The 12,953-nt window shown below is 46.8% G+C and overlaps 1 long non-coding RNA gene across 2 annotated transcripts; it reads right to left on the bottom strand.

Moving 5' to 3' along the window:
• Positions 1-8,229: 8,229 nt before the first annotated feature.
• On the bottom strand, positions 8,230-11,497 carry LOC129647534 (uncharacterized). 2 transcript variants are annotated; one of them, XR_008712342.1, is made up of 4 exons: positions 11,417-11,497; positions 11,091-11,220; positions 8,893-9,119; positions 8,230-8,604 (listed from the first exon to the last, which is right to left on the bottom strand). It is a non-coding gene; the product is annotated as an uncharacterized LOC129647534 (long non-coding RNA). The 2 variants fall into 2 exon arrangements; XR_008712341.1 differs by having other exon boundaries at positions 11,356-11,423.
• Positions 11,498-12,953: the final 1,456 nt, after the last annotated feature.

The following is a 12,953-nucleotide window of genomic DNA, read 5'->3' as shown; positions in this document are numbered from 1 at the left end:
GCTCCCCCAGCCTGGAGCGAGAGTATCTGACTTTTCATCGTGAACCATGTGATCAAAAGGCCACTTGTTTGTGATTCCAGTGAAGTCAAGAAGGGCCTCTATCTACTGATGAATACTGAACGTGACTCATGCATGCGTCAACTACATACGAAGGCTTTCATTCCTGTTTGCCTTTCATTGCTCAGCCATCTTTCAGAACGCTCTAGTTTCACAGTGTGCTTTTGGTAGACTTAAACATGGACACCTCAACTGAATAAAGCGTTACGTTTGGCTTAATCACACAAACAGATCCTCTGCTATGAGTTTGCCTCTTGAGGCAGAGGTCCAATGCACACTGGCATCAATGACAAACAGGAATGAATGAGGTTTTAATGACCTGCGTGAGCTGGCTTATCATGTAAGCCACCCCTGAGATTCCAATGTGCATTTCATCCCTCAGTCAGGATGGCCCCAAAGGGCTGGCCCTTCTATGTCCAGCAGAGGCCACAAGTTGAAGGCTTGGATTTTAGACCAAAGGTCAACAGGAAGTCTCAGGGCTGGCACAGAGTCCTTTTATCTCCTGTTTTAGAAACAAGGCCCCTCAGAGACAGAAAAACACCCAGAGCTCCCCTTGGAGCACTGACACCCATTGTCTCTCCAGGACAGACTAACCCTGCTCATAAAAACCTACCCAATCTTGGTTTTTAAAAATCTGCAGAATTCCCCAGTGGGTAGCAGTTAATATAAAGTAACATAATTTCTGACATGAAGGATGTCTAAAATGCTTCCATTTTCTCCTCTTCTCTTATCCCTGCCCCACTTTCTCATCTTATAAAAATGTACAAATTTTTGCATCTGTACTTACTTAATAGTCCAAGCCTTACTCCAGCTCACATTATGTTTCAATATATTTGTACTCCAATGGTCCTCTTGCTGTGCTCTTTTTCTCCCTCCACACTTTCTTCCCCTTCCCTCCACTCTCCTTTTCCCTGTCCCTCACACCTTTCTTTCTCTCTCCGTTCTGCCCTGTTTTTATGCTTCTTGCTCCTTTTTCTCTCCATCTCTGTGTCTCTCTCTATCTTTGTAAAGATACATCTCTTTGCTCTCTGTAGGTTTCCTCACCTCTGACAGTTTTTTGTTTCAGCCCGCCTTGCCCACCTCATCCTCCTCAGATGCTGTCATTCCCATAATGTCCTTCACATTTCAGGGCCAAATACTCACCACTAGGAAGCCAAATCCAGCGAAGAGCGCAACAGTGACAGCGGTAGCAGCCAGGGAAATGAGGATGATTTTGCTGGGCGTCAGGGGCCCAGGGGGTTTCGCTGCTGTTACTGAGTCTGTTTCCTCCAGTTGAGTGTCTGGATGTTTAGTGGTGTAGTCATCTGTGGGCCCTGGGTCTGGTGTGGTGTAGTTGTCCATGGTCCCTAGGTCTGGAGTGGTGTAGTTTTCTGTGATTCTTGGGTCTGCTGTGGTGTATTTCTCTGTGGTCCCAGGGTCTGGAGTGACATAGTTCTCCATGATCCACAGGTCTGGAGTGGTGTAGTCCTCCATGGTTTCTGGATTTGGTATAGTGTAGTCCTCCATGATCCCCGGGTCTGGTGTGGTGTAGTCCTCTGTGATCCCCGGGTCTGGAGTGCTGTAGTCCTCTGTGATCCCTGGGTCTGGAGTGGTGTAGTCCTCCATGGTTTCTGGATTTGGTATAGTGTAGTCCTCCATGATCCCCGGGTCTGGTGTGGTGTAGTCCTCTGTGATCCCCGGGTCTGGAGTGCTGTAGTCCTCTGTGATCCCTGGGTCTGGAGTGGTGTAGTCCTCCATGGTTTCTGGATCTGGTGTAGTGTAGTCCTCCGTGATCCCCAGGTCTGGTATAGTGTAGTCCTCCATGATCCCCAGGTCTGGTGTGGTGTAGTCCTCTGTGATCCCCGGGTCTGGAGCGGTGTAGTCCTCTGTGATCTCCAGGTCTGGAGTGGTGTAGTCCTCTGTGATCTCCGGGTCTGGAGTGGTGTAGTCCTCTGTGATCTCCGGGTCTGGAGTGGTGTAGTCCTCTGTGATCTCCGGGTCTGGAGTGGTGTAGTCCTCCATGGTCCCTGGGTCTGGAGTGATGTAGTCCACTGTCGTGTCTGGATCTGGTGTAGTGTAGTCTTCCGTGATCCCCGGGTCTGGAGTGGTGCAGTCCTCTGTGGTCCCCAGGTCTGGTGTGATGTAGTGCTCCGTGATCCCTGGGTCTGGAGTGGTGTAGTCCTCCATGGTTTCTGGATCTGGTGTAGTGTAGTCCTCTGTGATCTCCGGGTCTGGTGTAGTGTAGTCCTCCATGGTCCCTGGGTCTGGAGTGATGTAGTCCACTGTCGTGTCTGGATCTGGTGTGGTGTAGTCTTCTGTGATCCCTGGGTCTGGAGTGGTGTAGTCCTCTGTGATCCCCGGGTCTGGAGTGGTGTAGTCCTCCATGGTCCCTGGGTCTGGAGTGATGTAGTCCACTGTCGAGTCTGGATCTGGTGTGGTGTAGTCTTCTGTGATCCCTGGGTCTGAAGTGGTGTAGTCCTCTGTGATCCCCGGGTCTGGAGTGGTGTAGTCCTCCATGGTCCCTGGGTCTGGAGTGATGTAGTCCACTGTCGTGTCTGGATCTGGTGTGGTGTAGTCTTCTGTGATCCCTGGGTCTGGAGTGCTGTAGTCCTCCATGGTTTCTGGATCTGGTGTAGTGTAGTCCTCCGTGATCCCCAGGTCTGGTATAGTGTAGTCCTCCATGATCCCCGGGTCTGGAGTGGTGTAGTCCTCTGTGATCCCTGGGTCTGGAGTGGTGTAGTCCTCCATGGTTTCTGGATCTGGTATAGTGTAGTCCTCTGTGATGTCTGGGTCTGGTGTAGTGTAGTCCTCTATGGTCACTGGGTCTGGAGTGATGTAGTCCTCTGTCATGTCTGGATCTGGTGTGGTGTAGTCTTCTGTGATCCCTGGGTCTGGAGTGGTGTAGTCCTCCATGGTCCCCGGATCTGGAGTGATGTAGTCCTCCGTGGTCCCCAGGTCTGGTGTGATGTAGTCCTCCGTGATCCCCGGGTCTGGAGTGGTGTAGTCCTCCATGGTCACTGGGTCTGGAGTGATGTAGTCCTCTGTCATGCCTGGGCCCTCAGTGACATGATTCTCAGTGGTCCCTGGGCCAAAAATGACAGAACTTTGGTGGTTCAGTGGTTGAGAATCTGCCTGCCAATACAGGGGACATAGGTTTGATCCCTGGTCCAGGAAGATCCCATGTGTTGTGGGGCAGCTAAGCCCATGTGCCACAACTACTGAAGCCCTGGCACTCTAGGGCCCATGCCCTGCAACAAGAGAGGCCATCGTACCACAACTAGAGAGTATCCCCCAGTCTCCACAACTAGAGAAAGCCCACACTCTGCAAAGAAGACCCAGGCAGCCAAAATTTAAATTTAAAAATGATAGAGTTTTGTCTTGTCTTTGAGTCTCCAGGGCTTGTCTCTGGGACTTTAGTGGAAACATTTTGGCTTGTTCCTACTCAAAAAAAAAAAAAAGAAAAATTCTTCTAACGTGGATCATTGATGGTCCATCATCATCTGCTCTGTTTAATAGTCTCCACGGCTATCTCACCCTTACAAATAACACATATCCCTATATAATGGGATTAGATTTATTTGAGTTAAAATCATCTGATATTTTAGATTTAATTCTGATAAAACATGTTCCAACAGCATGCTCGACCATATGGTGTATCCAGAGCTGAGTCATGTCCTTGGAGGATCTTCTCATGCAGCCTTTGATTCTGCCCTTTGTGGTTCTGGTCTCTTCCTAAATTTCACTTCTCCTATTGGTGTTTCGGCAATCTGGGTATTCTGACTCCAGGTTTGTATGTGTCTCCACTCATCCAGTTATGCCTGGGTCTCTGGTAAACAAGTGAGACAGGAACCATGATTCTTACTAGAGACAGAATTCTGGTCATGGTTTGGTATATGATTTAGAATGAAGCAGACCCTGGGTCACATCTGGGTCTGAAGCGGCAAGATTGAGGGCAGGTAATATTCAAGGTTGGAGAAGGAAATGGCAACCCACTCCAATGTTCTTGCCTGGAGAATCCCAGGGACGGCGGAGCCTGGTGGGCTGCCGTCTCTGGGGTCGCACAGAGTCAGACACGACTGAAGTGACTTAGCAGTAGCAGCAATATTCAAGGTGGTTTGAGGTCGTGTGTGTGCGCTCAGTCGCTAAGTCATGTCTGACTCTGTGACCCTATAGACTGTAGCCTGCCAGGCTCCTCTGTCCAGAGAATTTCCCAAACAAGAATACTGGAGTGGATTGCCATTTCCTCCCCCAGGGGATCTTCCTGACCCACAGATAAAACCCGAGTCTCCTGTGTTTTCTGCATTGACAGGCAGATTCTTTACCATTGAGCCACCTGGGAAACCCCATTTTGAGGGTAGGAGGAGTCATAAGGGGCTGTGGATATGGTCTGGTTGGGGTTGACAGCAGCATTAATTAGGGTACAAGTAGATGGAAGAGATGAATCTTTCCACCTCCCACCACGCCCACCTGCAGGATATCAGAACTGGGAGATTATGCAGCCTACATGGCATACATTTTGGAGTTCTGGGTTCCTCTGCTCAAAACAATTCTCTCCTACCTCCTGCCAATTCCTCAGATTCCTCAAAAAGGGATCAAATGTTTCATTTCCCAAGGTGAGTTGACATACAGAAACATAAAATCTAAATAATAAAAAATAGAGCATTTCCTTAAAAGAGGATGTGAGAAAGATAATGAGCAGACCCATGGGAACCTGCTCCTCTGACCAGGAACTGGGGGCAGGTAGCAGGCTCAGGAGCTCCCAAGGTCCTCCCACCTCTTCCACACCCTCCCTCCAGGAAGGCCCTACCTGAGTCCTAAGAGGTTCCTTCTCCAGGGATCCCGACCCCCAGCTCTCCAGATCCTGGGGAACCTTTGCACTCTTCTCTCCTAAACAGTTCACTCACCCAATTCCAAACACCTGAAGAGAAGCAGCAGCAGGAGAAGGGAGGGAGGGGGGCCTTTTCTTTTCTTCATCTCAGGAGAATCCACATGGGCTGGAACCCAGGATGCCTTTTCCTCCTCCCTTCTCTCTACGTTTTCTGTCTTCCTTCTCTGTAAGCGCACAGCAGGTATGGGGTTTATATCTGCTGCTACCAAGGGAATCCAAGATGCCTGAATCTTCCTTCCTTCTTTCAGGGAGGAACAGCCTGCTCTTTTACTGTCAATCAAAGGAAGAAGAATGATGCAGAGGAGTGGCAGGGTGGAAGAGAGCTGTCCTAAGTGCAAGAAGGAGATCTTGGTGCTGCCCAGAGCCCAGAGTTGGGCAGTAACAGGGGATCAAGCTTGTCAGTGTGAGTGGCATCGCTTTCTGACGCAGGGCCCTAGACAGACACCATGAGTTGGTGCTCAGGGAGGGGCTTGGACTCCCTCTTCCACAGGTGGAGTGGTAAAGTTGGGGTGACGATGGAAGGTTAATGGCAGGCCTGCCTGAGGGATAGCGATAGTGAGAAGAGAGCAGGACATCCGAGGGTGTTCATAGAGCACTTGGTCCTTACCAAAAAGGAGGATCATTGATGAAGGGGGAGAAATACCCAATCTCTCTGTCTAAGAACTGCCCTCGTCTCTCAATCAATCATTCACAAAAGTCCTTCCCAATAGCTCATCTCCCACCTGCAGATGCATCTCCTTGCTCCTATTACTTGAATGCCCTCAGTCCACCAACCTTTCCTCAGTGACTAGATGAAATTAGCTCACCTCCGAAAGTTCCAGTTGTCTTTTAATGAGAATGGCCATATTGCTTCCTTTTCTGACTCCCACCCTCCCTCGTCCAGTGTTGTCCAAAAAACTATAGCTGCCTGTCCTCATTCAGAGGCAGGAAGTTTCCTGACATTTGTGGGGCCTGTCTCTTTCCCAGTGTCCTCTTACGTGGAAGAGGAACTGGGGAATTACAGGAGGGCTGTAGATCCCTCAGATTCCTCAAAAAGGGCTCAAATGTTTCATTTCAGAGGGCAGCTGATTCCCTGAAAGTCAATTTAATGAATGGTCAGTTTACCAAATTTAATTGATTACTTCAACTACTGATTTTATTTGAATGGATTAAATAATTTCAAAGAGAATACTATTTAGATGAATTAAGAAAGTATTCCTATATGTTAACTATAACTAATGAATATATTTTAAAGGACTATCATAAGGAGTCAGTTCAGTTTAGTTGCTCAGCTGTGTCCAACTCTTTGCAACCCCATGGACTGCAACACGCCAGGCTTCCCTGTCCATCACCAACTCCCAGAGTTTGTACCTCTTGACTTATTTTTTAAGTCAAGAGATACTATTTGCATTTAGTAAGACCCACCTTTTTTCATGTATAGATCTGTGAGGCTTTGTGCTTTATTTAAATTTTTTAAATTTTGAGATGATTTTAGACTTACAGGAGAGTTGCAAAAATAGTAATGAGAAATTTGAAATTAAGAAGAAAGGCTGTGGCAAATCTAGACAGTGTATTAAAAAACAGAGACATCATTTGCCAATTAAAGGTCCTAATAGTCAAAGACATGGTTTTCTCAGTAGTCATGTACAGATGTGAGAGCTGGACCATAAAGAAGGCTGAGCACCAAAGAATTGATGCTTTTTAACTGTGGTGCTGGAGTAGACTCTTGAGTGTTCTTGCAAGGAAATCAAACTGTCAATCCTAAAGGAAATCAATCCTGAATATTCATCATTGGAAGGACTGATGCTGAAGCTGAAGAAGCTCCAGTACTTTGGCCACTGATGCGAAGAGCTGACTCACTGGAAAAGACCCTGATGCTGGGAAAGATTGAGGGCAGGAAGAGAAGTGGGAGACAGAGGATTAGATGGTTGAATGGCATCACCAACTCAATGGACATAAGTTTGAGCAAACTCCAGGAGCTGGTGAAGGACAGAGAAAGCCTGGGGTGTTGCAGTCCCTGGGGTCAAAAAGAGTCAGACATGACTTAGTGACTGAACAACAAATACAATGATAGAAACTAAGAAATTAATGTTGGTATAACACTACTTGCTAAATTACAGAACTTATTCAGATTTCATGTGTTTTTCCATTGATGTCATTTTTCTATTCCAGGATCCAATCCAGAATTCCACATGGCATTTATTTATAGGTTTCCTTAGTCTCTTCTAATCTGTGACAGTTCCTCTGTCTTTGTCTTTCATGATGTTGACACTTTTGAAGAGAATCATCATTTTATAGGATATCCTAAAACTTTTTTATTTTTTATTAGATTATAGTTGATTTACAATGTTGCATTTGTTTCTGCTGTTCAGCAAGGTGTATCAGGTATACATACACATATACCACTCTTTTTTAGATCTTTTTCCATATAGGTCATGTCATTACAGAGTATTGAGAAGAGTTTCCTGTGCTATACAGTAGGCCATTATTAGTTATCTATTATATATATATATATATATACACACACACACACATAGTAGTGTGTTTATGTCAATCCCAGTCTCCCAATTTATCCCCTACCTTCCTCCCTAGGAACTGTCCGTTTGTGTCTTCCTGTTAAGAAGGCTCTGGCAAAGGTCCAGACTTTGAGAACCACAGAAAAAGCCAAGTGAAAACATGAAACAAAGGTGAGTGATTCATTGGCATGAGGAAGGGTCAGTGAATGTGTGTGATGAGCAAGTTGCACCAGAATCCTTAACGAGGCCTTGGCTTTCAGCAGCGTTGGGTGCTGACACATGGATTTTTTGGCCCTGTTCTGAGACCTGGCTTTGTGGGAAGTGCCAAGAACTTGGCTCCTGGCCGCGGAGGCTGAGCCCACCCTTGCAGAAACTGGGATCACACTTCTCTGCCCAGGACGGCTGCTGGGGCTGCGAGCCTGCAGGCGAGACAGGTGTCGACTCACACCTGCCTTTCCAGTGAAGAGCAGACCTGTGTGGCCGGGGAACCGGGCAATGTGCCACCTCTGGGGGCAGCCCTGTGAGCAACACCTACTCTGCTTCACTATCTGTGAACTTGTGCTCTGAACTCACACAGAAACTGTTTTCTGATTGTGCAACACAAACCTGTGAAGCCCAGCACTTTCTCCCCCCACCCTTTCCTGATTCCATTCTTCCATCAGCCTGGAGACCCTCTGGGAATGGGGAAGAAAAGGGGATAAATACACAGTCTGGATTTCACTCTAGGGATTCCTGAGCTGGGAGAACATAGGGAAGGAGGGTCTTTAGGAACCTTTATTCACAGCAATGTATAAACACATACCCGCAGTGTCTGGTTCCACATATATTAGATGCATTTATTCAACAATTCAGTCACAGCTACAGCCTCCTTTTGTTGGAAGAATCAAGCTGGGAAGGAGGCTGAAGACAAGTTGGGAGGAGCAGGAACGGGGGGCACTTAACCTCTCGATTCAGGTCAGCAGCCCCTCTGTCCCCAAGGACTGTGTTGCTTCTGCCTTCAGGGACGCTCAGGGCCATGCTTGTCTCCCAGTCAGCTCTCTGGCTGCAGGAGAAGACAGCTCTCCTCTGAAGTCAGTCACAGTAGCCCTGGACCCTTCTGGGACTTCATAACAGCCGTAAAGGGCATAGCAGTGGGGGCGGCAAGAGATCTACGTTGAAGAGGTTTCTTAGGCTTGGAGAGTTTCTCTAGAAGATAAGAAGCTGAGTAGTTTCAGAGTCTTGTCCCCCTCCTCCAGTGCTTGCCCCCTCCTCATATTTCTTTGGCTCCCATCTTCCCCTCATCACTTTCCTCTGAATGTCTTGGCTTTGTGACCCTCTCTTGCTGATTCTAACCTGCTGTTTCTGTCTTTCCTGATTTTCTTATCCCGTAACTCCCGCAGTCACCCTGTTGTCTCTTGCCTAGTTCCTCCCTGACTTCCCTGCTCTCTTTCCCTCAGGAAAAAAAAGGGGGTTTGTTGCACATCAGACACTCACGAAATAGAAGAGAAGCCCAGTGAGGAGAATCACAGCCATCGCAACCGAGGCCAGAGTAACTAGGACGACCTCCCCCGGCCTCAGGTGTCCGCTAGGGTTTTCCTCTTCCCTTGGTGGAGCAGTACTTGAGCTGGTGACACTGGAGATGGTAGCGGTTGTGACAATTCCACTGGATAGTGTGGTCAATCCAAGGGAGGTGGTCGTAGTGTTAGCAGTAGAAGTTACGGCTTATTAATAAAGGATGGCTGGTTAGTTCTACTGGAAGTTTTGTTTGACTCTGCAACTACTACTAATAATGTGTGTGTGTGTATGTGTGCGTGTGCACGCACACATGCACATGTGCTCAGTCACACAGTCAGTGGCAATAATAACTATCATCTATTGAATAATGACGATGCTCCTAGTTGTGCTAAGTGCCTCATATGAATTAGTACTTCAAATACTCACAATACCTCCATGAGAGGTATTCACTCCCATTTTATATCAGCACTCCCATTTTATAGATAGAGAAATTGAGGTTCAGAGAAGTTAAGCCTGGTCCCAGGTTAGACAGCTAGCGGATCATGGAGCAGGAATTTAAACCAAGGCTGACTGACGCTAGCTCCAGCCCTTAACCTGTGTATTCTACGTCCTAGGTCACGTGACCTGGGAAGTCACATGACCTGGGGTCACAGGTATTATTCCTTCTCTAACTATTCATGATACTCTTCAGATAAAGAACATGCTGCTAAGTCTCTTCAGTCGTGTCCGACTCTGTGCGACCCCATAGACAGAAGCCCACCAGGCTCCCCCGTCCCTGGGATTCTCCAGGCAAGAACACTGGAGTGGGTTGCCATTTCCTTCTCCAATGCATGAAAGTGAAAAGTGAAAGGGAAGTCGCTCAGTCGTGTCCGACTCTTAGCGACCCCATGGACTGCAGCACACCAGGCTCCTCTGTCCATGGGATTTTCCAGGCAAGAGTACTGGAGTGGGGTGCCATTGCCTTCTCCAAAGAACATAAAAGAGCTTGTTGAAGGGTCCATGTGTATATAAACGTGTATATATTGAGCTACTCTCCAAACAGAATTGTACCTGTCTTCCAGGGGAGGAATAATCAACGGGAGGTTTGGGAGGGGAAATAGTGTGTATTTTCACTACTGTCAGGTAATTCTTATGCACACAAAAGTTTGGGAGCTGCCAGGTACGGGACCCCAAGTGATCTTGACACTTGGCCTGGCATAGAACTTGCTGCAGGTAGCCCAAAATGATAAGATCTCCCAGGATTCTGGGAAGGGACCCAACTTCCTTATTTAGTGAGCGAGCATTAAGATGAGGCTTGTGCTTTTCCCCTCTATTTCATGTCTCTTTCCTGCCCTGTTCTGATTTTCCATCCCAACAACCAAGCTCTTGGCCTTCCAGCTGCATATATACCCTCACCTCACCTATGGCTCTGTTCTCCTGCTAGGATGTGGTTTTTTTCCCCTTACTTATTCCTTTCATAGTATCATCTGAACTAACATAAATATCACAAATTTAGATTTAGAGGAAGAGTCCAAAAATTCCTTGTTAATGCCTCTGATTAGGGTTATGATCAGGGTCAAGAGAAAAAAGAGGAATTTCCTGGCGATCCAGTACTTAGGACTCTATGCTTTCAGTGCCAAGGGCGTGGGTTCAATCTGTGGTCAGGGAACTAAAATCCTGCAAATGCAAAAGAGAGAGAGAGGGAGAGAGAGAAAGAGAGAAGCTAAGTGAGAAATTGAGATGAGAAGTTGGCCTATGGAGAGGGAATAGATTTGTTTTGTTCAGGGGCATAAACAGATAAGTCAACGTCATCATGGGGCAAATTCTAGAAAGAATCCAATCTGTGTGAGTGTGGAACACTTACAAGCTTAATTAGAGACTAGGTGACCACTGTCAGGAATGTTGGAAATGGGTTCCTGCCTACTGCGGGTGGTCAGACATTAAGATACCTTCCAACTCCAATGCATCTGTCCTTAGGGTTGATTTATTACAGAGGAAATAGGCCAGACTTCTGGGCAGAAGAGTTGTTACTGGGAACAGGATAGAGAGCAAAGGCTAGGTTGGATGGAAGAGAATAAAGCAAAATATCTGTCCTTACTTCTTTGATGACAATGAGAGCTAACAGGCAGAGTGTGCATGCCAGGACTGGACAACATTTTCCCCAAATGCTATTCAGACTTCAAGATTATATCACTCACCATTTCCTATAAGTAGTAGAAGATGAAACAACAGCCAGCATTCAAGGGAAAACGCTTTTTCCTTCATCTTGAGATACTCTGACTGCCACGCCTGGAAAGGAGGTTTCCTGAGTCCCAGATGTGATTAGGCCTAGAATGGAAAGAAAAAATTCTGAGATTCTTCTTTCTGAAGAATCTCAAGGTGGAGATCTGAGGCTGGAGTGCTGGGAGTTTGGGTCTCCAAAGAATGGGTCCTCAACCCAAGGAAAACACCAGTAGGGGGCACCTGGGGCTGCAGACTGGATGCCTGGTCCCTTAGGATCCCTCCACAGAATGTCACCTCTTACTTTCTCTTTCGAAGAAGGTCTTTATAGTATCACTGGGGCTGGGCAGGGGCTGGGTATGTGACCTGTTGTTCTTCCAGCTATGGGGAGGTAACAGAATATCTGAATTCAGAGAAGAGGGCTGTAGAGGCCAGGAGATGCATGAGAATGGAAGATGACGTGGTCCCCTTAGGCAGGGCCTGGGGAGGAGCAGGAAGTTCAAGGGGATCAAAGTGTCACGGTGGAGGGAACTCCTCCTCTGAGGCACAGATGGGGTTAAAAATCTGTTCAGGTCAAGACCTTGCTTCCTGGAGAGAAGTCCTGAGTAACCGGGGTGACTGGGCAGGACAGGGAGTGTGAGAAGAAAGACTTGATGAACAGAACTTAGTTGGGAGGACACATAAAACGAGATTCACTGTCACTGTGAATCTCATTGTCCAGTATCATCCAGACTAACATATCCAGATGACATGTTAACTTATCCACCCAAGGAACTTCTGTTGGTTCCTCTCATCAGTGCTGCATGCCAGACAAGCGAAATGATCGAAGAAATTCCTACACTTAGGGCCATGCCAGTTTGCCAGAGAGCTGAGGGCACATTACCACCTCGTTTAGACAGTAAATGAGACCAGCAGAAATGAAACAAAGACAGCTGGAAGAGGACGATAAAACAAATACAGTAATGGGGCTTTGACAATCCCCTGACGGGATTGATAGTGCCTTCATTCACAGTTCACGGCAAAAAAAATCAGGGAAGGATTCTATGGGAGTTTTAATTTGATATTATGGGTAATCAAAGCAGGCTGTCTCCACCTTCTCCAGCCACAGAGGTTTTCTGGTAGAGGAACCATTTCAGATTCTTTTAGGGAGGGCTGGTCATCTTATGAGATTTAGTTCCCAACCAGGGATCAAACCTGGGTCCTTGGAGTGAGAGTATGGAGTTCTAACCACTGGATCGCTAGGGAATCCCCTCCATTTCAGATTCTTTAGATGTTTGGGTGAAAGAATATTCATTGCCTGTGAAGCTGGAGGGAAGTGAGCTGACAAGCAGGAGATGTATATTCATCCCACAAATATTTAGTGATTTCCTACTATGTGTCAGATGTCGTACTCCAGTAAACAAAACAGAAATGTGTTATTTTGGGGCTTATATTTAAGATAGAAAAGAACTGTGAATGAATGAGTTTTAAAAGCAGGAAGAGAATGGGTTGTGGTAGAAAATGAGCTGTTGGGTGGGAGGAAGCAGATTCTAGGATGTCCTAGGAAAGGCCTTGGTTGTTGATCTGCCCACTGTCTGTGATGGGAAATCCCATGTGGGGATGGATGAGGAGTGTGGTCAGTAACAAGTTGGTATTGGGATCTCAGGTAAAAATCCCAGGAACATTTCTAAGTAGAAAGATGTTTTTCTCTACAACATATTGGAGTAATAGGACTTGTCTTACAGCTCAGGTTTACTGATATATTAGCTGTTTTTGTTTTTTTCATCTTTCAAACTTTTTTATTTACAATAAAATTTAGCAGTCATTATGGACTTAAATGGAGCAGATGTCAGCTGTGTATT

The sequence above is a fragment of the Bubalus kerabau genome, chromosome 3, assembly GCF_029407905.1.
Source record: "Bubalus kerabau isolate K-KA32 ecotype Philippines breed swamp buffalo chromosome 3, PCC_UOA_SB_1v2, whole genome shotgun sequence".
NCBI lineage: Eukaryota > Metazoa > Chordata > Mammalia > Artiodactyla > Bovidae > Bubalus > Bubalus kerabau.
This window is presented reverse-complemented; position numbering and strand designations above follow the sequence as displayed.